Here is a 27,516-nt window from a genome sequence, read left to right as displayed (position 1 = left end):
CCGCTTGCCTTCCTCATTAAGCTTAATCATTCCCAGATTTTGATTTAAACTGAGAGATGTGTGACTCTTCCTTTCACCTGAACACTTAAAGGCCATTGTAGGGTTATTAATTGGGCTAATTATAACACTGTCATGTGTCTGGGAATAGGCCCACGAAAAGGGAGATGAGAACTGCCATCAGTGGAGCGGTTGGAAAACATACATTTATGGCTTAAGTTTGCAGTCTTACATGGGAGCAGTTTGTGGCACCCCAGAATAATTACAATACTAACATCAAAGATCTGATTTCAGATATAAGATCACTATAAAAGTTATAACAAAATTATTTGAAATATTGTGAGAATTACCAAAATGTGACACAGAGATACTAGATACAAGTGAGCGCGTGCTATTGGAAAATGGCGCTGATAGACTTGCTCAATGCAAGACTGCCACAAACCTTCAATTTGTAAAAAACAAAAAAAAATTATCTGCAAAGTCCAATAACATGAACAAAAATTAAACAAGGCATGCTTGTACTAATAAGCTTGGTTTTAGTTCTCTATTAAATATTTCCACATGCTTTGCCTGAGATCTAAATATTAACTATTAATTACATTACTTTTATGGTCACTTTTATGGCCACATTTCTAATTTTTGTTGCATTTAGTCCACTAACTTCAAAGGAGTCAAATGTTATCATATAATAAATTAAAATGTCATATAACCACATGCATTGATCTCACCAGTTACAACATTGATTTACAAAACTAACACAATACAATTTACTGAGTAGACCCTATCATATTTTTTGGCTTCTTATTAAGAAAGGCACTGGATAAGAATAGGAGTTTTAGTCATGGCTATGAATCCTTAGAACAGTCAATTTATCTTCTCAAGACTCAGTAATTTAGAGATAAGAAGAGCTGGACCTAGAATATTCAGTAAGCTGAGACTCAATATTCTCTGCGTCTATGATATTGTCTTTCCCAAACCTGAACTTGCCATAGAAAGGATTTTCCCATTTTATTTTCATTTCCCTCTGCAATATTTGCTAGCAACCAGAGAACAGCAGGTAAGCTGAATGAAGAAATCTTCCTTTCAAAAAAAAATAGACTTTATTATTGTTATCATACTTTAAGTTCTGGGATACATGTACAGAATGTGACTTTTAAAATAAAAATAAATACATATTCTTTAAAGAATTTTCTCCTGTAATTTTTTCTCACTCTTCCTTGTACTTCCAGGCACACAGTTAAGTGTCAGGTCATGTGGGTCATTACATGAAGAATAGGGTGATGAATGGGAGATCGAAGACCTAACTAACTGTTGGTAGCCCAAAGAGGACATGTCATTGGAAATTTCTATTCCTGACACTGAACTTACTGTAGGCACTCTAAATGTCTACTGAAGTGAATTGAGGTGTTTGTTCCATAGTTTTAAAAATATACTTTATTTAAGAGGGTTTGGGCCTCACAGATTATATTAAAGTAACTCTCTAGAGTTTTTCCAAGTCAATGACCTTATTTTCTCCCTTTACCTAAGTACAAAATCTGCCACCATATAATAAAAATGCTATCCTTACTAAGATGGAGATACACCTTCCATTTTCAAATGACTGATAGAAAAATGATCTTTCTATTTTCTAAGACCCAGAGAGGTTGAGATTGGAGTGAGCCATGATCATGCCACTGTACTCCGGCCTGAATATATTTTCAGAGTAAAGTCTATTTGTCCCGGGAAGCATTAGACTATTGAAAGACAGAAATGGAAAAGTGAGCGATCGTACTTAGAACTGAGGTTTGGGCTTCATTTCTGTCACAGAGAATTTTTAAAGGGTCATAAAAGAACAGTAAAGATGATTCAATGTTTTAGGAAAGGTTTTAAATCCTTTAGGAAAGGTTTTAAAAGGATGCAGCAGAGAAGATATGAAGAGAGAAAGATAATAGTTCTTAAATATTTACAGGATTATTGCAATGAGTTTAAGAATCTATATCTCAATCAAAAATAAAAACTTAGGTAAAATACAAGTGATTCAGGCTAAAATTTGTAAAGGCTGTTACATACTAAAATGGATAAAGTTAGGAAGATATGTTCATACTTTTCTGTGACATTGGAAGTTAAAGAAATGAAGCAGCTGACAAATCCCTGTCTTTCTCAGTCTGTACTGTAATTATTTCAAGATACTATATGGTGACAGGAAAAGGCATAATAAATTCTACAACTTAACTTTGCAGGAAAAACAGTCAACTTTGCTTACACTGTATTCAATGCCGTATGTGATAACTTGCTTGCTTTTTCTAAACTCCCTTTCAGTAAAGAGGGTGGCAAAGACACCATAATATTTAATGGGACAGATGACAATTGTTTGAATATGACATTATAGAGAAGAAAATAATTTGAAAAGAGGATTGAAAAACATAAAAATATCCATAGAATGAGAAACTCCTATGCATAAAAAACAACTGCATGAGTACCAAAGGCTTGCCAAGTATCCATCTTACTCATCCTGTTTGAGTTAGTGAATTCTATCAAATAGAGTAATTACTTAGTCTCACATCTAGACTGGTATCTCAGGTTCCTTTCCAAACATTACAAATAACAGCAATGAAGTAAAGCGGAAAAAGCACTTCTCACTGTTAAATGAAAATATATACATCCTATCCAGCATTTATTGGCAATCCAAAGAAAAAATATTTCCATTACTTAATGTCTAGGGAATGACAGTTATATCTAGAGCCAATATAAACTGACTATGCAATGGGATCCAAGAGTGGAAATAGGAGAGACACTCCATGATAGAAGTGCACCAGAGTAACGCCATGCTTTTATGTAAGAAGTCAAAGGCATAAAGCACAAAAAACAGCAATGAAGAAAAAGTAGATACAGTAGAATTCAATTACTTCTAAACATATAACACTTTACTTAGACCATTAAGATTTGCCCCAATGTTTACATGAAATTTACCTATGCTGGCTCAAGATCTCATGTCCCAAATCTTTAGGTAATCTCTATCATTAATACAACTTTCATTAATCATATTTTCATTGGTATAAACTTTCTAATAATTTCATTAATAATTTATTCTAATAATTTTATTGTTTCTCTGATAAACAGCATTCTTGAAAAGCAAGAGCTTCTTAGTTAAGTTTTATTTTCAAGTTCCTTTCAAACTGCTACTAAAGCAAATCCTACAGCCTTGACTCAGCCTTTATCCAGAAGTCTTTCCTTTTGCTGATCTTTACACTGGAAGTCTACGTTCTTGCAGATTGGTGTATCTAAACCCAAAACTAACTGATCAAACCATTCAACCAACCAGTCTCATTTCCTTTTCTAATGTTTTAGAAAACTGACAGAGACTCACATGCATATGCTGAAAACTGTAGGAATAGGCCTATATAAACCTTAAACAGAAAAACGGCTGTTTGTTCACAGGCCTTATTGCCAGGTTTTTTTCTTTTCAGAGAAAAGAACATTTATCAATAGAAAAATATAAGCCATATGGACAGACTTGGTAAACTGCCAAATATAGTTCAAGCAAATTCTTCTGATATGAGGCCATTTTTCCAAATAATTTTCCAGGGGAGGTTGCTACTGCTGAGTACTGAGAAAATGATCCCTCCAATTCTATTCTTTATAAACCAAACAATGCCCATTTTCCCTCAGATCTAGATAATCTCTGCACAAATTCAAATTTATACCATTACTGAAAATCTGTCACTAATTTCCTTCAAGTCTAGCATGAGTGAGAAATATGTTTTCAAAAGGTATAGCTGTACTATTATCATATCAATAAGACTTGGTTCACAATAGAGTTCTCAGGGTACTTCCTTTGGGGAGTTGTGCCTGAATTCCAGTTCTCTCTGGTTTAGGGACCCCTCCTGTATGATTCCATAGCACCCTATATTCTCCTATCATGGTGTTTATCACACAGTATTATAATCACTTATTTGTCTCCTCTGTTAGACCATATGCTTCATGCAACAAACCATTATGTCTATTGTATTCATTATTTTACTCCAATAACCTAACACAGTGTCTAGTAAATAGTAGCAGAGGCATATTAAAGATGACCACAAATCCTTTGACACTTCTCCCATAAAGAAGTGGGTTCGATGTCTTCTCCTTGATTTCAGATGGCCTCTGTAACTACTTTGACCGATAAAATATGACAGGAGTAATACTGTGCCAGTTTCCAACCAATTCTTAAGAACTATCAGCTCCCACTTCCTCTCTCTTCAAAAATTTGCTCTTGAAATCCAAAGACTGACTGGGGTATGGTTTGAAAGACTTTCCTAGGACAACAAAAGCATCAACAGTTTTAATGTAATCAATTTCTAGATATTTACCTTTCATATCTCTCTTTCCTAAATTTGATCTGCCAAGACCTAGTGTGGTTCTCCAAGATTGATCCACTCATGTAGATTCTCCATTCCCTAGCTGCTTTAATACTAAACTTTCTTCTATCTTACAAAAGAAAGACACCAAATTATCTATCTCAAGTTACTATCAGCATTGTCCCAAGGTGTAAAAACCTTTGGATTTTACTGGATTTGGTGAAGTAACTTACGTGACCAGGTAAGGCCTGCTAATGTGTGCTTTATCTGGTCTTTCACATATTCCTGTTACAGGTAACCTCTGACACTAGAATGAGGGTATTTTAATTCTGAATTCGGACAATGTAGAGTAGACCAGTGGGAGATGGCTTCACTGTTGAGGGAGACACTCACGAAAGTAAGGCAAAAGAACCATATGTTGAAAATGGCTTTTTCCCTCACATATTTGACAAAAAGCATATGCTTCCTGCTATTCACAATGGTTACGATATGTTCACCGGAAAGAAAGAAATATTCAAACAGCTGAAATAAATAAATGTTTAGTGATACTGATTATTTTAACATAAATAGAATATATTCCAAAACTATTAAATATTCCTAGATATACTGGCTAAAATCTGCAGATAAAACTTTCATGTTCTTTTCATTCAAATAAAACATCCATCATGCAATTAGATATTATATAACACTTTGTCAAATTGAAGCATTTATTCCTGTTAAATAACCCTCATATTAATTTATCAAATGTTTTATATTTCCTGTATCTTTGTGCAAAGGTCATATTATTGACTGACCACCAAACCAAGCATTTTTAGCAACATGTATTCTTTTTTATTTCCTTCTGACAGAGTCTCACTCCGTCGCCCAGGCTGGAGGGCAGTGGTGTGATCTCAGCTTGCTGCAACCTCTACCTTCCAGGTTTAAGCGATTCTCCTGCCTCAGCCTCCCCAGTAGCTGGGACTACAGGTTGGCAACAACAAGACCAGCTAATTTTGTATTTTTAGTAGAGATGGAGTTTCACCTGTTGGCCAGGCTGGTCTCAAACTCCGCCTGCCTCGGCCTCCAAAAGTGCTGGGATTACGGGCGTGAGCCACTGCACCCAGCCAGCAATGTGTATTTGTATCTTTCATTAAATATGTAGAAAGTTTGATAATTATATTTAACAAAATTAATTTGCTAAATTTATTTTTATTTAAATTTTATTTTACTTTAGGATCCGGGATACACGTGTACAGAACATGTAGGTTTGTTACACAGGTAAACGTGTGCCATGGTGGCTTGCTGCACCTATCAACCTGTCATCTAGGTATTAAGCCCTGCATGCACTAGCTATTTGTACTGATCTCCTTCCCCTCATGCACCTGACAGGCCCTGGTGTGTGTTGTTTCCCTCCCTGTGTCCATGTGTTCTCATTGTTCAATTCCTACTTATAAGTGAGAACATGTGGTGTTTGGTTTTCTGTTCCTGTGTTAGTTTGCTGAGGATGATGGCTTCCAGCTTCATCCATGTCCTTGCAAAGGCCATGATCTCATTCCTTTTTATGGCTGTGTAGTATTCCGTGGTGTAATATGTACCACATTTTCTTTATCCAGTTTATCACTGATGACCGTTTGAGTTAGTCCCATGTCTTTGCTATTGTGAATAGAGCTGCAATAAACATATGTGTGCATGTATCTTTATAACAGAATGATTTATATTCCTTCAGGTATATACCCAGTAAAGGGATTGCTGGATCAAATGATACTTCTGGTTCTAGGTCTTGGAGGAATCGCCACACTGTCTTCCATAATGGTTGAACTAATTTACATTCCCACCAACAATGTAAAAGCATTCCTATTTCTCCACAGCCTCACCAGCATCTCTTGTTTCTTGACTTTTTAATGATCACCATTCTGACAGGTGTGAGATGGTTTATCATAGTGGTTTTGATTTGCATTTCTCTATCAATCAGTGATGCTGAGCTTTTTCATATGTTTTTTGGCCACATAAATGTCTTCCTTTGAGAAGTGTCTGTTCATGTCCTTTGCCCAGTTTTTTATGGGATTGCTTGTTTTTTTCTTGTAAATTTATGTTTCTTGTAAACTCTGGATATTAGATCTTTGTCAGATGGGTAGGTTGCAAAAATTTTCTTCCATTCTGGAGGTTGCCTGTTCGTTCTGATGACAGTTTCTTTTGCTGTGCAGAAGCTCTTTAGTTTAAGCAGATCCCACTTGTCAATTTTAGCAATGTTGCAATTGCTTTTGGCAATTTCATCATAAAATCTTTGCACATGCCTATGTCCTGAATGGTATTACCTAGATTTTCTTCTAGAGTTTTTATGGTTTTGGGTTCTACATTTAAGTATTTCAGCCATCTTGAGATAATTTTTTTGTAAGGTGTAGGGAAGGGGTCCAGTTTCAGTCTTCTGCATATGGGTACCCAGTTTTCCCAGCACCATTTATTAAATAGGAATTCCTTTCCCCATTGCTTGTTTTTGTCAGGTTTGTCAAAGATAGTTAGAGATGTGTGGTCTTATTTCTGAGGTCTCTATTCTGTTCCATTGGTCTATGTGTCTGTTTTGGTACAAGTACCATGCTGTTTTTGTTACCGTAGCCTTGTAGTATAGTTTGAAGTCAGGTAGCATGATGCCTCCAGGTTCATTCTTTCTGCTTAGGATTGTCTTGGCTATATGGGGTCTTCTTTGATTCCATACGAAATTTAATGTAGCTTTTTCTAATTCTGTGAAGGAGGTCAATGGTAGTTTGATGGGAATAGCACTGACTCTATAAATTACTTCAGGCAGTGTGGCCATTTTTACAATATTGATTCTTCCTATCCATGAGAATGGAATGTTTATCCATTTGTTTGTGTCCTATCTTATTTCCTTGAGCAATGGTTTGTAGTTCTCCTTAAAGAGGTCCTTTGCATCCCTTGTTAGCTGTATTCCTAGGTATTTTATTCTCTTTGTAGCGATTGTGAATGGGAGTTCATTCATGTTTGGCTCTTTGCCTGTCTATTTTTGGTGTATGGGAATGCTTGTGATTTTTGCATATTGATTTGGTATCCTGAGACTTTGCTGCTGTTGCTTATCAGCTTAAGGAGCTTTTGGACTGAGACCTTGGGGTTTTCTAGATATAGGATCATGTCATCTGCAAACAGAGACAGCTTTGACTTCCTCTCTTCTTATTTGAATACCTTTTATTTTTTTCTCTTACCTGATTGCCCTGGCCAGAACTTCCAATACTATGTTGAATAGGAGTGGTCAGAGAGGGTATCCTTGTCTCGTGCCAGTTTTCAAAGGGAATGCTTCCAGATTTTGTGCATTTAGTATGATATTGGCTGTGGGTTTGTCATAAATGGTTGTTATTATTTTGAGATATGTTCCATCAACACCTAGTTTGTTGAGAGTTTTTAACATGAAGGGATGTTGCATTTTATCAAGGCCTTTTCTGCATCTATTAAAATAATCATGTGGTTTTTGTCATTGTTTCTGTTTATGTGATGGATTACATCAATTGAATTGTGTATGTTATTTCTAAATGCCCAACACCAGAACTTAATATATGCATACATACATACTTTCAAGTAATATAATACTTGGAAGTGTTTCATACTTTCTAGTTCATAAATAACTTGTAGTTTCTGCTATATATTACAGTGCTTTATTACAAATTAACAAATGAGGAACAATTATCTTGTTTTATATTTTATTTTTAAATAGATAAATCAATTTAATTATATCTGCATCATTTTAATCTTGACATTATGATTTTTATTAATCATATAAACTGTGTTCTATAAATTATTTCTCAGTGGTGTTTATAATATTTTAAAAAAGGGCCGGGGCTGAGCACAATAGCTCATGCCTGTAATCCCAACACTTTGGGAGCCTGAGGCAGGTGAATCGCTTGAGGTCAGGAGTTCAAGACCAGCCTGGGAAACATGGTGAAACCCCATCTCTACTAAAAATACAAAATTAGCTGGCTGTGGTGGCGCATGCCTGTGATTCTAGCTACTTGGGAGGCTGAGGCAGGAGAATCATTTGAACCTGGGAGGCAGAGGTTGTGGTGAGCTGAGATTGTGCCATTGCACTCCAGCTGGGGCAACAAGAGTGAAACTCTGCCAAAAAAAAAAAAAAAAAAAAAGAGGTCAGGTGCCGTAGCTCACACCTATAATGCCAGCACTTTGGGAGGCCAAGGCAGGCAGATCCCCCAAGGCCAGGAATCCAAGACCAACCTGGCCAACGTGGCAAAACTCCATCTCTATCAAAAATAAAAAAAAAATAAAAAAAATAAAAAAAGCTGGGTGTGGTGGTGGGGGCCTATAATCCCAGCTTCTTGGGACGCTGAGGCATGAGAATCACTTGAACTCAGGAGGCAGAAACTCCAGTGCACTAAGAATGCGCCACTGAACTCCAGCCCAGGCGACAGAACCAGACCCTATCTCACAAAAAAAAAAAAAAAAAAAAAAAATCAAAAAAGAAACATTAACACATTTTGATTGAAAAATGAAGTCAGAATGTTTCTGGCAGAAAGTAAGTCTAATTCACCTGTAAGATTTGATAAAAAGGACTGTTTGGGCCAATGAGGTTACATGGCAAGTCTTTTCCACTACATCAATTAACTAAATCTGTAACTTCAAGTTTATGACAAAAGTGCAAGATACGCACGTTTATATTGAAAAAGTTTATACTGTGGAAATGTATCAAAACTAACATTTTAATTTTCCCAACCCTTTATGAATATCTCAGATTAAATGACTTTAAGTGAAAAAATAATAGATATTGGACCATTTAAAAAATCTTGGTGAAGACTTTTGGAGATAGTTTTCAGAAATTGAAAAAGTGATGATTATGATGATGGGGTAACAAATCCTTTTGCAATTGAAGTGGCTTCTAATTCTTTGCTTTCAACAATTTTGAAAGAGAATATAATCTAGTTGTCAATTGGTACATCAATTCAAAATAAGTTTCCATAATATATCTCTGTGTGTTTTTTGGCACATGACTTGGAAAAAGTTCTAAGAATTAAATGACATTGCTAAACAAAACTCTTTGACATTTAGTAATAAGAAAGAAAAAAATAACTTTCTATCAAAAATGTCTTTTCAGAAAGAGGAATGATAATCATCTGGCATTGATGAAATTACCAGTCACTCTCAAACGTGCAATTGCACATTTGAGAGCATAGTTTTTGGAAATACTTAAATTTAACCCAATATTTGACAGCATACTGGCCATCAATATAATTTAACCTTTTAAACTCCCAAATATATAATATAATAACTTAATTTAAAAGGGAGAGGTACTAGGTTGGTAAATAATTATTTGAAAAAAATGTATGAAGCCTTTGGGATCTCAGCCTTCAGATTCCCTCAAGATCTTGCTAATTAACTATGTTCATAGCTGGGAAGGCAAAAGGATTAGTGTTTAGAAAGCATTTTTTAAAAAATAAAGACTCCAATTATGGTTTTAGTTTCTGATCTTTTTTTTCCATTTAAACTAAAATAAAATAAATTACCAGTGGTTTCAAATAAATTTAAAAAGGTTTGAGGCAATAATTAATAAAGTCACAGATTCAGTAAAATCATGAAATTATTCAAACCATAGAAAAATGAGAGGAACCACAGAGATACAGAAGACAGGCAAGATTTACTCTGTTTTCTCTGAGCTGCAGTAAGGCGCCCCATAACCGGGAGGAAGAAAAAAGTGTGACACTCTGCTAAAGTGGGGCAGATTTTTTTTTTAAAGGACATGAGCCCTCCACTAAGCCTAGAAGGAACTCAACGGCTAACAGCTATCTAAAATGTGGGTTTCCAAGACTCATTCATTAAAAATAATTAATATAATGGGGGTGGGGAAAAGACAGGAAAAAGATGGTCTAAAGAAAACTACTATAATTGAGCATAAAATACTAGATAGGCAAAGTTCAATAGGAAAAATTGAATTAGTTCTCAATTCTAGCAAGAGGGAAAGAAGAAAAAATGCATATTTTTGATTTTGAGAGGAATTTATCAAATGGGTCTTTATATAAAGCACATTGAACAATATAGTAGACATTGTTTCTAACCACTGTTTCAATGAAAGATATAAAAGAATTTTCTCTATTTGGTATTTTTTTTTCTCATATAGACCCTGACAAAAACTAGATACAATGAAAGTTACAAATGCCTGTAAATCAGGTTGAATGAGTCAGAAATAATCTTTGCCAAAGACAGTTTGCTATATTGTTAAAGTATCAAACTAGAAGGTATATTCTCTATTCAGATATTTATATTTGTCCATTGATTGGAGAAGACAGCAGAGGGAAGGTTTTCTCTTTCTTCTTCTTCTTCATTTTTTCAATTCAATGTGGCAGTTAGCAGATAGTTGAACAACAGAAATCCTTCATATAACTCTCCAACTGACTGAACTGGCTTAATACATAAACGAGACTTTCAGCAACTTGTTCATCTGTTTTCCAACCACAAGGAGTTCTTCCCACCATAGTCATTGGTGGTTTTCTCTGGGTACAAACTAAAGAAGACTGCCCTCTGGGATTGCTTGAGGTTTTTGTTTTGTTTTGTTTTTAGCATGTACCTCATTTCCAAATAAAAGCAAGAAGAAAACAATTCAATATATTCTTTGGCATTGCTCATAATAGTGACTTATTATACAAGCACTCTAATTACTTCCTTATTTTTGACACAAAAAAATGAATTTCATTGGTGTAACTTTTCACATTTTAAAATAACCTCTGTGTTCTATTTCTTTACATGAGAAATAATGAAACATAATAAAGAAACCATATTACCATGTCTAAGACTTTTACAGTCACATGTTAGGAATGTCTTATAACTGCAAGATAAGTCACAGACTAAATTTGGTAAAGAAATAATCTTTGCAAAAAAAAGTCCATAACATCAGTATCTTATTTATCTTACTAGAAAAATTAGTGAGCTCATCTGCTCATGTGAAAAAGAAAGAACTCCCCAATATAAAATAGATTGTTTTCTGGGTGAGGACTTTCTTGAGAAACTTTACATAGTCTAAATTACTGCTTAGATTTAACACTTTCCACCTGTCTTCAGAAATACTCGTATTTCCTTCAAGGTACTAAATATGATATACTAGTCATGAGGCAGAATAACCTAATAGCTTCCTTTGCATTCTATGAATACTTGTAAACACTGTTTTCAGTAATTTTTATATCAATCTTGATTTGTTAGTGTCTTAGAAACATCTTCATTAATGATATTTATAATACATAATTTACATTTGCTTGGTTTTTTGAAATCCAGTCCTTAAAATTGTAATTTTAGTTGATGAGTCAGATGACATCCATCCTTTTCCATTATTATATATTACTAAATACATGTTATAACATTACAACCAATTACGTTCCAATGATAATTTCTGTAATCATGTGTCAAACTAAGTTTCAATACTTAGAAAAAGGAACTTCTGCTTTATAAGAAATAATTTGATATTTGAGAACTTCAGGTACATTTGAATGTTTGATAAATCAGTTTTTAAGTTCTATATACCTCTTGTCAAAAGAAAGGTTTAAGAGGGAACATTTTACTTAAAGTAATAATACTGATTTTACAGAAGAGGAAACTAAAGTTCAGATGAGACATTTAGTAGGAAGAAATGGAGGGATTCAAACCAACCCTCTTCAGGTCCAAAGCACATACAAGGCTGGCAATGTTTGTCATGCTTTATTGCCCACTTACTTACTTAACAAAAATTGCTAATTCTACTAAGTTCAGTGGTAGAGCTGAAAGATACAGAGTTGCTACCCTCAAGAAAAAAAAAAAATCAGTAGATAGAAAAGAAAGTCAGTTACTACACCATCAATATGATTTAGATTGTGAAAATGCCCAGGCGATTTCGAGGGCATTCAACTTGCGGTAGGGACCTGAATGGGAGAAATAGGAAAGAGATGACAGAGAAGCAGGCAAAGGAGTCAGATTACAAAAATCCTTGAATATCATGCTAAAGAGTTTGAATTTTATCATGGGGGAAATGGAAAGCCATTCAGTTATTTTAGTCAGGAGAAAGACACAATCCGATACATCTTTTTGAAAATCCACTCTCTTTTGACAGTTTTCAAGGGTAAATTTGCGGTAGTAGTCCAGGAAAGAAACAAGAAGAACCTAGCTAAAAAAAAGTGGCAATGAGGATTGAAAGGACAAAAGAGACTCAACAGATAATTAAGGGGTACAATTTCTAATGCTCAAAAAGGGAAAGGAAGGGGAAAAAATCCTGAATATCTCTGAGGTGTTTGGTTTAGATAACTGAATGAATGATGTTGCACCTTACAACGTCAGAAAACCTGGGAGCCTGGGATGTTAGGCTGGGGAGTGGGTCGGTGGAAGTAGTTGTTTTCCACACAAGACGAGCTACTTAATAGTTGAAAATATGAGTAATAATCTTAGAAAAAGAAATCTAGGCTACAGATATTAACTTGGAAATTCTTCAGTTACATGTGACTAAGAATATACAGAATTAAAAAAAATAGAACCCAGAATAAAACCTTTGCAACTACCAACATTTTAGTGGGTGGAATGGATCACTGCAGTTAGTTGAACAGATTAAAAAGGAAATAATTGAAGAAAGGAAATGTATTAGATTTAGTTCATGGAAATAAAATGTTGAACCAATGAATTCATGGGGGACATGGAGAGAAATATCTGAGATAAGGAGGATAAGGCTGCAGAGTGTTTATATTCTTGTAACTACAGGAGTGAGATGAGCCAAAAACACAGCTGGAATGAAACACTGAGGAGCAGAAGGCCCAGCTGAAATTGAACTGTGCAGGCAGAATTATAGCACTCCACTCCCAGACGAATAATATTTTAATTAAAAAATAAGTGCACACATGTATACATATGTAACAAACCTGCACGTTATGCACATGTACCCTAGAACTTAAAGTATAATAAAAATAAAAATAAAAAAAAGAAAAAAAAAGAGAGAGAAAAAAAATAAGTGCACAGAAATGAAATGAATAATACTTACTGGCTGCATAGAACATGATCTAATTGACTCTTCTGGGAGGGTAGGAAAGGATTGGTTCAGGATGAATTTGTGCAGTGAGCAAAGGACAAGATAGTGAGGGGATTGACTTGGGCTATAAATAAAATGAACTATATTAAGCCTGCAAGCTTGAGAAATTTTTTTTTGAGATGGAGTCTCGCTCTATTGTTGCCCAGGCTGGAGTGCAGTGGCAAAATCTCGGCTCACTGCAAGCTTGAGAAATTCTTATGTACAGGAGACCTTCTTATCTCCAGATGATATATTCAGAGTCTGTGTATATACCTAGGTGCTGTGTATCCATATGATATCCCTATCACTTCACCTACCTATAGCCATCAATACAGGACTACAAGACTGTGGAATTATTCCCAAGTGAACTGGTTGCTGCTACTGGCAACTCTATTAGCTTACAGCTTTTCTTGATTTCCTTGCTCCATATCCTAAGAGGATCAAGTGCATTCAAAGCAATTAGGATTGGAAAGGGATCCAATACTGCAAGTCGTCTTAGTGCTCTTTCCATTCCATTCTAGCTCTCATTTCTAATATTGTATCCACATGGTAGCCAGAGTAATCTTTTAAAACTTTAGTTAGATACTGTCATTCCTCTACTTCAAATATTCAATGGCTTTTTAAATGGATTGAGCACTATAATGAAACTCTATTATGACACCACACACCCTGCATGAGACTGCTGTCTACCTCAAACTTCATCTCATGCCACCTCCCCACTCCCAGATCTTCTGAACATGCTATTCCCTCAGGCTCAAAGGTTCTTCCTTTCCTTTCCCTCCCTCCCTCCTTTCCTTCCTTTCTCTCTCTCTTTTCTTTTCTTTTCCCTTTCTTTTCTTTTCTTTCTTTCTTTTTCTTTCTTTCTTTCCTTCTCTCTCTCTCTTTCTCTCTCTCCCCCCCTCTCTCCCCCCCTTTCTTTCTTTCTTTTCCCTGATTTTTCACAAGCTGCTTCCTTATCCTTCAACTGGCAGCCTAAATATTACCTCCTCAGAGGTACATCCCTAACTACACTGTGAAAGGAAATCCTCTGTTATTGTTTATCACTGTCCTCTGTTCATTTCCTTCATAACACAAACAGTACTCACGTATTTCTTTATTCACTTGAATATTACCTGTAAATTCCACACATGCAGAAATTAAGTCTTTATTTACCTATTCTCAATGCTTAGTAAAGTGCCTGGCATGCAGTGGACACTCAATAAATTTCTGGTAATGGAAGGAAGGAGAAAGGAAATAATAAACATAGTCAATAATTTAAAAGACTATAAAAGATGGCAGAGTTGGGAAGAAAACAAAGCAAGAACCTTCTGGAAGAACTGAATGGTCAATAACATGATCTGACAATTTCTAAAATTAGGTTTAAATGTTAAATTACTACAATTAATCCAGTCAGTATTACGAGCTTTTAAAAGTGAAACCATAGTAGAGCAGTATTCCTAAGAAACATCTGCTAGAATTAAGCTCCTCTGAAAAGCAATATATGAAACTCTTCACATGTAAACATTCCCATATTTGAGAAAATAATCTTAATTAACAAGCATAATATATCATTTTACCTTTTGAAATTCAGAACACATACTAACAGGGAAAGGTCCAGGAAGCTACATGATAGAGTGCAGCTTCTCTGAACAACTCACAGTCGAGTTGGAAAACATAATCAATCTAAGATAAGAAGACCCAAGACTGGTCTAGGAATATGTATTGACTATTTCCATGTGTCACCCTAGCTAGGCATAGTACCCAGATGTTTGATCAAACATTCTAAATGCTTCCATGAAGGTAGTTTTTAGATGATACTAATATTTAAATCAGTAGATTCTGAATAAAACAGATTACCCTCCACAATGTGTATGGGCCTCATCCAATCAGCTGAAACCTTATTAGAAAAGACTGACCTCCCCTGAAGAAGAAGAAATTCTACTAGCAGACTGTCTTCAGACTCAAACTGCAGATTTTAGACTTGCCAGCCTCCACAATCTCATGGAACAATTCCTTAAAATGTGTACACACATACATATACACACATATACATACATACATACACACACACATATATACTATTGGTTTTGTTTCTCTGGAGGACTCTTACTAATGCAGAGGATTAGGAGAAAGAAAACAAGTTCAAGTGCCAACTCTGGCATTTACTACCTGGTGATACTTTCCTTAGAAAGATTGTTTTCCATTATAAAATGAGCAGATTTTAGAAATCAACAAATAGCAAATGTTACTGACTCAGTTTCTACATATCACAGCTCAACTATTGTTTCCAAATAAAAGTGGACTCAAAATGTACACAAAATAATTTTATATAACTTCTTCTTCATTTATGCACTTTAAAACTAGTAGAAGCACCCAATTAATTAAGTATAAATCGACTATTGTTCTGATAAACTCCAAAGTACTTTCCATAGTAAAAAGCACTGGAAAGAATCCTAAGGTAACACTGATTTCATCAGGCAGATGGCATTTATTTGGCACATTTACAATAAAAATGATCGTATTTAAAGAGGGAAATAATATACTTGCACATTTTCAGCTTTCAAAATAAATTACCTCATTTCATAGTGAAAATGTTTTATTTAACAAGGCAGCACTATTTTTGTAAAATATGTAAAATATGATACTCCCCAAATTATTATGAATGCCATTAATTCAGCCACCAATCATATTAAGATCAGGGTTTATACTGTTAAATGAGAAACTTATTTGCTTAGAAAAAAATAAAATTTGATAAGTTTAAGGATATATTTTAAGCAGATAATATTTAATTTGGAATCCTTCTATCAAGTATTTTATAAATTTTACCATAAAAATAAAATATTATTACAAAATATACAATAAAACATACAGTATTGAGTTAAAATTGACAATTTGCTGCATCCATGTAGCTGCAAAGTACATGATTTCATTCTTTTTATGGCTGTGTAGTATTCCATGTGTATATGACCACATTTTCTTTATCCAGTTCACAGATGGTGGGCATCTAGGTTGATTGATGTCTTTGCTATTGTGAATAATGCTGCAATGAACATACAAGTGCATGTGTCTTTTTGGTCAAATGGTTTATTTTCCTTTGAGTATATTCCTAATAATGGAATTGCTGGGTTGAATGGTAGTTCAGTTTTAAGTTATTTGAGAAATCTCCAAACTGCTTTCTACAGTGACTAAAATAATTTACATTCCCACCAGCAGTGTATAAACATTTCTTTTCTTTGTAATCTCACCAACATCTGATTTTTTAAAATGTTTTAATAATAGTCATTGTGACTGGTATGAGATGGTATCTCATTGTGGTTTTGATTTGCACTTCTCACTGATGCTGAACATTTTTTCATGTCTTCTTTTGAGAAGTGTCTGTTATGTTTTTTGCCCACTTTTTAATGGGATTGTTTGTTTTTTGCTTGTAAATTTAAGATCCTTACATTAATAGATTCCGGATATTAGAGCTTTGCTAGATGCATAGTTTGTGAATATTTTTTTCCCATTTGGTAGGTTGTCTGTTTATTCTTGTAATAATTTCTTTTGCTGTGCAGAAGCTTTAATAAGGGTCCTTTCTTTGTTTTGGTTGCAATTGCTTTTGGGGACTTAGTCATAAATTATTTGCCAAGGCCAATGTCCAGAATGGTATTTCTTTTTTTTTTTTTTTTTTTTTTGAGATGGAGTCTCGCTCTTTGTCACCAGGCTGGAGTGCAGCAGCGCAATCTTGGCTCATTGCAAGCTCTGCCTCCTGGGTTCAAGTGATTCTCCTGCCTCGGCCTCCCATGTAGTTGGGACTACAGGCACCCGCCACCACACCCGGCTAATTTTGTGTATTTTTGTAGATTCAGGGTTTCACCACATTGGTCAGGATGATCTCTATCTCTTGAACTTGTGATCCACCCGCCTCAGCCTCCCAAAGTACTGGGATTACAAGCGTGAGCTACCTCGCCTGGTCCAGAATGGTATTTCTTAAGGTTTCTTCTAGGTTTTTATAGTTTTAGGTTTTACATTTAAGTCTTTAATCTATCTTGAGTTAATTGTGAAAGGAATGGGTTCTGTTTCAATATTCTACATATTGGTAGCCAGTTACTGTAGCACCATTATTGAATAGGGAGTTCTTTCTCCATTGTTATCATTGACTTTGTCAAAAATGACATGGTTGTGGGTATGTGGCTTTACATCTCATCTAGTAATTTAAGTTCTACATTCTGAGGCTATGCCATGCAAGCATACACTTTCTTATATATAAAAATCTTTCAAATAATTGACGGCTTAACTTTCAAGTCTTTCTTTTTAGGCTAAACATTCCTATTTCCACCAACTGTTTCTCACACGACAAGTTTTCAATAACTGTCACTGCTATTGTCACTTTCTCTGGATATCAATGACACTTCAAAACCATGGTATGCAAAACTAAATACACTATTCCAGAAGTAATTTGGGTAGGGGATGCAAAGTGATATAAGAACTATGCCTCCTTTTAAAAAATTCTTTATTTTGGGTAAAGAGGTATGAGATTTATAATCTTCCTTAAAAATAAATACCCTTCTAAAAGATGAGGGAATAACGCTCAAATTAATTGACTTGCATAAATATCACCTGAGATAAAATTTGGCAATTTTTCTTAATTCTCCATATGCTATGTGTAAACTTAAGTCAGAACACCTGAATGTACCACACAGCTTGTTGAAAAGTTATTTTTGGATCCTAAACTAAATTTCCATTCAAGTTTTCCACATGTAAAATCTCTAGATGAATATGGAGACCCGATGAACTGTTACTTTATATTTTAATGGCATTTTACAGTAAAAGATAAGTTTCATTGCATTGCTAAAAAGATTTATATGTCTATACACAAATTTAGACAACTCTTAGAACTTGATGTAAAGAACTGACGTTTGAAACATGTCTACATTTTTTCCATTCTCCAAATATTTCCTCATTAAGGCAATGCTTAGGAAAGAAGATAGTTTCGTATTTTAAACTACTACTGGGCACTCGCTGAATTTCCAGTACTTAAGATATAGGATACTCTACCTCACTCCTATTTAGCACAAGTCATATATACATTTTCATAAAAATAACTTTTATTCTGCTTGGAAAAAATAATTAGTTTAAATTCATAATTTAAGAAGTCATCTATATCTCTATAATAAATAAAAATCAACTTTTAATAAATAATTATCTTTAACCACAAAATCAACTGAGGTAACAGTTAAGACTAGAACTAGTCCAGACATTCCATCTGACTTGTTTCACATCTTTGAAAAAAATTACACCAAGTATTTCTTTTTCTCATACCTTAAAGTAGGGTTAAGCCAGTTTGAAGGGAAATGAGATAAATGGACAAAATAATATTACAGAATAAGTATAAATCAAAATCAAAGGCTTATTACCATAGATAAATAGTGAAAATGTTATTAATATTTAACATTAAAATGGTCACTTTTCTGGAAGCATTAAAAGCTAGCTGCCCTCTTAAACATCAACTATTTGATGTTTAAGAGAACTTCTAGAAATGCAAACAATTATAACACAGTAAAAAATAAAAGTCACATACTAAACCAGAACTACAAGCCAAAAATATTTCCTGGTTCTCAAAAGTTTCCTAGATATTTCTAAAGATTCTAAAGTAGTTTAATTTTAAAAAGGCAAATCCAATTAAGAATAGTTCTGGTTCACCTGGGCAGCTTTAGTATCCCAGACTACCTAAAGGTTTAGGACCACCTCTCACCTCTTCCCAGAAACTCCCGTTCTGGTCCATGAAAAAAGGCTAGCTCCACATATCTCAGAGTATGAGGACCTAGGACAGCAAGGCACATCTACTGACCTCTGGGTACTGAATCACCTGACAGTTTACATTATAATTGTCAAATAACAAGTAGAATAGCATTAAACCATTGAAAGTTCCTGCAACAGACTGAATGTGTCCCCCCAAATTAATGTATTTTGAAATCCTGACTCCCCAATATGATGGTATTAGGAGATGGGGCCTTTGGGAGGTGATTTAGGTCATATCATCAGTGCCCTTTATAAAAGGGACTCCAGAGAGCTCTCTGCTTTCCGCAACGTGAGGAAACGACAGGAAGCTGGCAGTCTGCTACCCAGAAGAGGGTCCTTACTGGAACACAACCATGCTGACACCCTGCTTTCAGACTTCCCAGCCTCCCCAGAACTGTGAGAAATGCATTTCTGTCACTGTTAAAGTACCCAGTTTATGGTAGTGTATTATAGCAGCCCAAATTGACTAAGACAGCACCACAGTCTTATTTCAAACATTAGAATTTTAATTCGCAATTATTAAAACTGGCTGTGAAACCATGTTTCTTTTCCATAAAAAACTTAGGCTCATTTTACAATCAATGAGTTATTGAAGTACTTATAGCTTAATCAAGGAAAATTACCATACTATATAGTATATTACAATATATATATGAAAAAAGCCAGGTAGATTTAAAACTAGAGAAAATTTATAAAGCAAGAACAATATGAAAGTTTCATTCCATTAATTCTCTCCTTTGATAGCATACTTATAATCTGTACTATAAAATGAGAACATTTTTCGGTTAAAGGAATATTAGATTTGGGAAGGTTTCTTTCTATATTTATTCTTTTTAAGCTTCTTTTCTTGCTGCTATTTCACAAATCAAATATCAATTAAAACTGACACCCTCATCATATGAGATAACACTATTGGCTATACATCTGCAGAAACTATATGTTTCCATATAAGTAAACATTATTTAGACTCTCATATTTGTATATATCTCCATTTCTAATCATGGTCATGATAGCATACTAGACATACTTCCTCACATGAAATTACATATTAAGTAATAATATGTAAGCTTAGTCCCCACAATTTAAATAATGAATACTCTACTTCAAGTCCTTTGGGATTCTAAAGGAAAAAAGTATAAAAATGTATTATTAAATGTAGAAAAAATATTTTAATATTTTGTTTTGGCTGATTTTAATATTTCCTTTTATGCATTTTTCAAAGAATCTTCTATGAAGTCATATAGCAGCATAATAGAACATCTTATTGACTAAATCTTTTTAACAATTAGTCTTGTTGATAATCTGTGACATTGCCAAACTTGAAACAGATACCATTCGCGCAGCATATATAATATGCAAGTTAAAATGTTAGGATGTTTTAAGTACATCATCTACTAAGTTCCAGGTCCATATATTTAATTGACTATTAGAACCTTTTACTTGGAAGTCCAAAAGACATTTAAAATTTAGCATGTCCCAAAAATAAACTCAATTCTCCCCTCCCCTTCCCTCCCCTCCCTCCCTTCCACCTTCTCTCTCCCACCCTCTCTCTCTCTCTCTCTTTCTTTTCACAGGATCTCATTCTACCCCACAGGCTAGAAAGAGTGCAGTGGTGTAATCACAGCTCACTGCAGCCTCAACATCCCAGGCCCAAGCAATCCTCCCACCTCAGCCTCCTGAGTAGCTGGACTATAGCACGCACCACCACATCAAAAAATACGGGGTTTCACCATGTTGTCCAGGCTGGTCTTGAACTCTTAAACTAAACTGATCCGTCTACCTTGGCCCCTCAAAGTATTGGGATTACAGGCATGCACCACTACATCTGGCCCCCAAATGAACTTTCTATCTCTCTCAAATATTCCAATATTCTGAAATTTGGTACATGATACCATAATCTATTTGATCATCAAGAAACCTAAGAGTTAAAATAATACCAGCAACAATAACCATGATTTGAGAATATCTACTTTGTGCCAATAATTAGGCTATATATACTACTTTATTAAATCTAATTCTCACCATCCAAAAAACTCACAAAATAGGTTATTAGTCTGAGAAACTTTGCTGTAAAGAATCCTGTTTGATTTCATTTAATTCCATTTTTCTCCAATTAATTCAAGCACTGAATACATTTTTCATCATAACTTTTTGGTGAACCAAAAGTACTGATCTAATCAAACTCTGGAAAACGCCTTTTTAAAGAAGACTATCCCCAGCAAACTGTTGTTTTAGCCCGTTCTGTTTGCCAAAATCAAATCAGTGGTGCCCTGTATAGGGATGAGTGAATGAGGCCAGGTATGGTGGCAATCCCAGCACTTTGGAAGGCCAAGATGGGTGGATCTCTTGAGCCCAGAAGTTCGAGACCAGCCTGGGCAACATGGTGAAACTCTGTCTCTGCTAAAAAAAAATACAAAAAAATAGCTGGGCATGGTGGCGCATGCCTGTAATCCTATACTTGGGAGGCTGAGGCAAGAGAATCACTTGAATCCAGGAAACAGAGGTTGCAGTGAGCTGAGACTATGCCACTTCACTCCAGCCTGGGTGACAGAGTAAGACTCCTTCTCAAAAGTAAAACAATAATAATAGTATCTCATGTCCTCACAGTCTGATTCCTTAGAGTGTGTCCAATTTCTTTAATATTATTTATGAGAATTTGCCTGTCAGAATAATATGCTTAAACAGTAGGAGAAATAAAGAATATATGAATACTTTACATTTTTTTCTGTGTAAGTGAATGAATAAAGTAATTCTAAGTTACGATTTCTCTGAGATAGCAAACAACATATATTAATTGAACACCAACCAGGCATTATATCTAAATAGCATGAGAACTACAAGAATAATTTATAAAATATGATCCCTTTTCTCTAGAATCTTACAATCTAGTTGAGACAAAATGAATGGTAAAATACCAAAAAAAGAGATCAAGCATATTTTGATAGAACATTAGAAATATCAAAAGTAGGAACATGAATAATTGCCAAATACATGGTATAATAATATGTAGCTAATCAGAACTCAAAAGAGAGGGAGATAAATCTTAGAAAATGTAGTGTAAAAATACAGTAGGTAGAAATATTTCCAAAGAAATTATATGAATCTGCTTTACCTATCCATTACATATAGCTGCATTATCAATTTGCACAAAACTTTTCTTTAAAAAAAAAGTTTCATAACATACAGGTAACTTAAGTAACATAGGAAGCTCAGCAGTCTGCAAAAATTAAAAAAAAAATTGTCTCTAGCTTCCAAAAATCACACCTCTATATACAAACTAACCACAATTAGGCACACTGACATAAGCAGACTGCACTACCAAATACTGGAAATTCTGCAAGAATTAAAATGATCTGGGCACATGGGAACGAGACAATCCAAGCAAGCCCAAAAATATTCTTAAAAATGATTATCTATGACATCTGAAAAACCCACACAAAGTATCTATGCCAAAAAGAAAATAAATTCCCCCACAAAACCAATAAATGAATATCCCAGCAGTCATTTAGAAAAAAAATAGAAATAGTGTTAGTCATACAAGAATTTATTTTGGGATACCTACCCAGATTTTAATGCCATATTCAAAATAAAAAAAAAAAAACACCTATCCACAGAAAAGTATCACAGCATTAAGACATATACTTAAAAGTGTGATCAAAAGATATATGTTTTTAACTATGTTAAGCTCAGTACTTGAAGTACTATTAACTCTTAATTTTCACTATGTTCCTAAGTGCCACCACCAAAACCATACACAGTAAGTATTAATAGAATTAGGGGTATAATTCTCCTCTTCACTTTCTGAATGTCTTAAAATACCTGCTCTTGTAGTAGATAAGGTTTACTAGACATTTTTCCGTTTTGGCTTAAAAATAAAATTCATCTATATGCTAATGGAAGATCCATCATTCACAGCATTCACACATCCACAATTCCCTTTCTAATTTAATACAACACTTAAATTTATGCCACATAACGCAATTTCAAATAGGATTTTTTTATAATTATAGGAGAAGCCATAATTATTTTACTGGAAAACTTCAAAATCATCAAACATTCAATAAAATATACATACTAAATTGCAATATGACAGAAAACCGTCATGAAGAGGTCATACAGAAATGGACTTAGAAACTTTGCTTTCTCTGGTAGTAAAGCATTCCTTACTTAAATTTCAGATATTACAGAAAATTTGAAAGAATAATACAAGAAATACTTCCACCTAGATCCAACATTTATACGCATTTTGCCACAAATGCTTTCCTACCTCTACCCTCTTCCCCATTTCTTCCTCTCCCCTTCCCCAGTCACCCATCTCTCTCTATATATATATACATATATACATACATAAAAAAGTACTTATATAAGTTTATATATATGTAAACATATTTATTTCTAAGAAAGCCCCCATAATCAAATACATTAGTATTTCTACAGAAAAACAAATGATAGTAAGTGAGATAGACTATTATAGTCTTATAAATCCAGTTTACTGCTGGACTTAGACTTATAAGACTATACATAGTCTTTGGTACTGCTGCCAATGATTTCAGGTAAGATCAGGTTTTGTCCCAAATGAAATTTTTTTACTGTCTTGATTTTCAAAGTTTCGGAATTTAAAAGTATGGATAAGATGTAGCAGACTATAGTATTACTCCCAATTTACAAATGAGGAAACTGAAGCACAGAAAAGTTAAATACCTTATACCAGACTACAACAAGAGGCAAAACCAGTAAGTGAAAATAGGCTACCTACTCCAGAGCCCATACTTTCAATCACTATTCTAGGAAGCTTTCAGTCCAGTAGAAAGTCCCTGTGACTGTCTATATTTTTATCCAGAATTTGGATTTTAAAACTTACCCCTAATTCTATTATTACCCTCCTAATCTGAGCCACTATCATCTCTCACTGGGTTTACTGGAATAGTCTCCTAACAAGGGTCCCTGATTCTTCTTTTGCTTTAGTCTATTCTCAACACAGCAACCAGAATGTTCTTTTTAAAAATATTAGATCATGTCATGTAACTGCGTAAGACCATTTATGGCTTTTCATGTAGCTAACAGTAAAAGCCAATGTTCTTCCAAAGAGCCTACAGGAAGCCCTAAGACCTATACCCGCTCATTGACCTACCTCTGTAAACTCATCTCCTACTCTCCCTCTCTCTCACTTCACTTCAGACACAGTGGTCTCCATGCTGCTCCTGGTCTCCGGGCATGTTCCCACTGAGGGCCTTGGCATTGGCTGTTCCTTCCATCTGGCATGTTTCCACTCCTATCTTTGTGACTTCCTCGCTAACTCCTCCAATATCATCTTCCAATGAGACCTACACTGTCCACTCTATGTAAAATTACAACTGCCTCCTGCAAAGCAACTGACACTCTTGATCCCCCTTTTCCTGTTCTCTTTCTCCATAACACTTATCACCTTCAAACATTCTAGACAATTTATTTTATATGTTTGTCTCTTCTTCTTTTGGAATATATGCACACCAAAGTATCCTAAGCCTGAGAAAACCATCTAATATAGTAAAAGTTCTCAAAAAATACTTGCTGCAGCTCTCTGCTCCTCCCATTCGACAGACAGCTGCATCTTCTCGTGCACTGCCAGCTGCATCCCTGAGACACCATGGTGAAGGTGAAGACTGGAGTCAACGGATTTGGTCATATTGGGTGCCTGGTCACTAGGGCTGCTTTAAACTCTGGTAAAGTCAATATTGTCGCCATCAATGACCCCTTCATTGACCTACCTCAACAACACCGTCTACATGTTCCAGTATAATTCCACCCATGGCAAATTCCATGGCACTGTCAAGGCTGAGAACAGAAAGCTTGTCATCAATGGAAATCCCATCACTATCTTCCAGGAGCAAGATCCCTCCAAAATCAAATGGGGTGATACTGGCACTGAGTACATCATGGAGTCCACCGGTGTCTTCGCCACCATGAAGAAGCTGGGGCTCACTTGCAGGGTGGAGCCAAAACGGTCATCATCTCTGCACCCTCTGCTGATGCCCCCGTGTTCGTGATGGGTGTGAACCATGAGAAATATGACAACAGATCAAGATCGTCAGCGATGCCTCCTGCACCACCAACTGCTTATTGCCCCTGGCCAAGGGCATCCATGACAACTTTGGTATCGTGGAAGGACTCATGACCACAGTCCACACCATCGCTGCCACCCAGAAGACTTTGGATGACTCCTATGGGAAACTGTGGCATGACAGCCACAGGGCCCTCCAGAATATCATCCCTACCTCTACTGGTGCTGCCAAGGCTGTGGGCAAGGTCATCCCTTAGCTAAACGGGAAGCTCACTGGCATGACCTTCCATGTCCCCACTGCCAACACATCATTGGTGGACCTGACCTGCCATCCGGAAAAACCTGCCAAATATGATGATGTCAAGCAGGTGGTGAAGCAGGCATCAGAGGGCCCCCTCAAAGGCATCCTGGGCTACACTGAGCACCAGGTTGTCTCCTCCAACTTCAACAGTGACATCCACTCTTTCACCTTCGATGTGGGGGTTGGCATTGCCCTCAACGACCACTTTGTCAAGCTCATTTCCTGGTATAACAGTGAATTTGGCTGCAGCAACAGGATGGTGGACCTCTGCCCACATGGCTTCCAAGGAGTAAGACCCCCAAACCACCAGCCCCAGTGAGAGCATGACGGGAAGAGAGCAGCCCTCACTGCTGGGGAGTCCCTGCCATACTCAGTCCCCCACCACACTGAGAATCTCTCCTCCTCACAGTTTCCATGCAGACCCCCTAAAAGGGAGGAGCTGAGGGAGCCCCACCTTGTCATGCACCATCAATAAAATCCCCTGTGCTTAGCCAAAAAAAAAAAAAAAAAAACTTGTTGCTATTGAGATTTCTATCGACTTCAACCCAAATAGTTTGTTTGATTCAAGCTCTTCTGCATTTCTTATCATTGTTAGTACTTAGTATCTCACAGAAACAGAATTTCAATAAACATCCTTGAATTTAAAACAGCTTTTTATTATGCTTGTATTAAGATTCTTTACATAGAAATATATTTTTGGACATACACAGATGTTTATGATACATTACTCAGAGAAGACAGTAGGGCAAGAAATAGTTTATATAGTATGATCCCTTCATCTATAAGGAAAATACTGTAGGTTTCTTGCCTATAGTAAGGCAAGAAATAGTTTATATAGTATGATTCCTTCATCTATAAGGAAAATAGTATGTATTGTGTCTATCAGGGTTTTTTGGTATGATGACATTAGGCATTTTTAAGTTTCTTCCTTCTGAATATTTGTTTCATTATTTTTTCAATATGAATATCTAATCATTTGTATATTTAAAATAATATGCTTATATACCCAGAAAACAATTACTTTGCAATACAATTAACAGTAACTTCTAACTCCTGTTCTTCCATGAAAAAAAATTTAGTCACTGTTAATGTAACTATTATATAAACATAACATGGATATGTGCTATTAATGTAGTTTAGTATGCAGATCGATGGAAGAAATAAGACCTATTGTATATTTCAAAACAGCTAGAAGAAGATAATCTGAATTTTTCCAGCACAAGGAAAAGATAAATATTTAAGGTGATATATATCCCAATTACACTGATTTGATCTTTACAAATTATATGAATGTATTAAATTATCACATATATCCCCAAAATATGTATACCTAATACGTATCAATAGAAAAAATTTAATGTCGTTTAGATCATCTATAGATACTTGTCTAATTATTCTCTTTATACAAAGGGATGATGTGTCCAACTCTTTTCTTCATACAAAGGGTAATGCAGCACAGTATGATAAATATTACCACTATATCAATACAGCTACATGACATCCACATTCAATATTGCTTTCAGATAATACCTCTGAAATATTCCTTTTAAGGACAGTACTTTCAGTAGCTTTTGTGTTTGTGGTATATATTTTAAACATTTCTTTTTTATCTTTAAATTCAAAGCCAAAAGTAGCAAAAACATATTCAACTTGAACTTTTGTTGTTGCTGTTGTTAAAAGTATTAATATTTATTTATTTCAAATGTTTCTTGTTTCAAAAAGGATTGAAACTAATATAATGAATAAGCAGTGCTAGAAAAATTGTGTTCTATATTTTAGGCATCTCAAAGGTGACTACTATTTCATTTAAGGGAAAGAACAAAAGAGCTCCTTTAAGATCATTTAATTTTGACTCAATTTAGAAAGTAATAGTCTCATTTCAGAAAAATTTGGAATCTTTGTTTTAACCTGTAAAAATATATATAATGGGGTAATTGGCAAATCAAAGGCAAGCTTAATTATGATCAATATTACTTTTTTTTTTTTTTTGAGATGGAGTCTCACTCTGTCATCCAGGAGTGCAGTAGCAATCTCAGCTCACTGAAGCTTCTGCCTCCTGGATTCAAGCAATTCTCCTACCTCAGACTCCGTA

General features: G+C 35.1%; 1 protein-coding gene and 1 pseudogene across 1 annotated transcript in view; one reads left to right on the top strand and one right to left on the bottom strand.

Annotated features, from left to right (window-relative positions):
- Window positions 1–27,516, bottom strand: part of ME1 (malic enzyme 1) — a 224,103-nt gene that overhangs the window by 151,611 nt on the left and 44,976 nt on the right. The window lies entirely within an intron of this gene.
- Window positions 24,710–25,717, top strand: LOC111538035 (annotated as a pseudogene).

This window comes from Piliocolobus tephrosceles, chromosome 5 (genome assembly GCF_002776525.5).
Source record: "Piliocolobus tephrosceles isolate RC106 chromosome 5, ASM277652v3, whole genome shotgun sequence".
NCBI lineage: Eukaryota > Metazoa > Chordata > Mammalia > Primates > Cercopithecidae > Piliocolobus > Piliocolobus tephrosceles.
The sequence above is the reverse complement of the archived record's forward strand: the minus strand, read 5'-3'. Positions and strand labels throughout refer to the sequence as shown.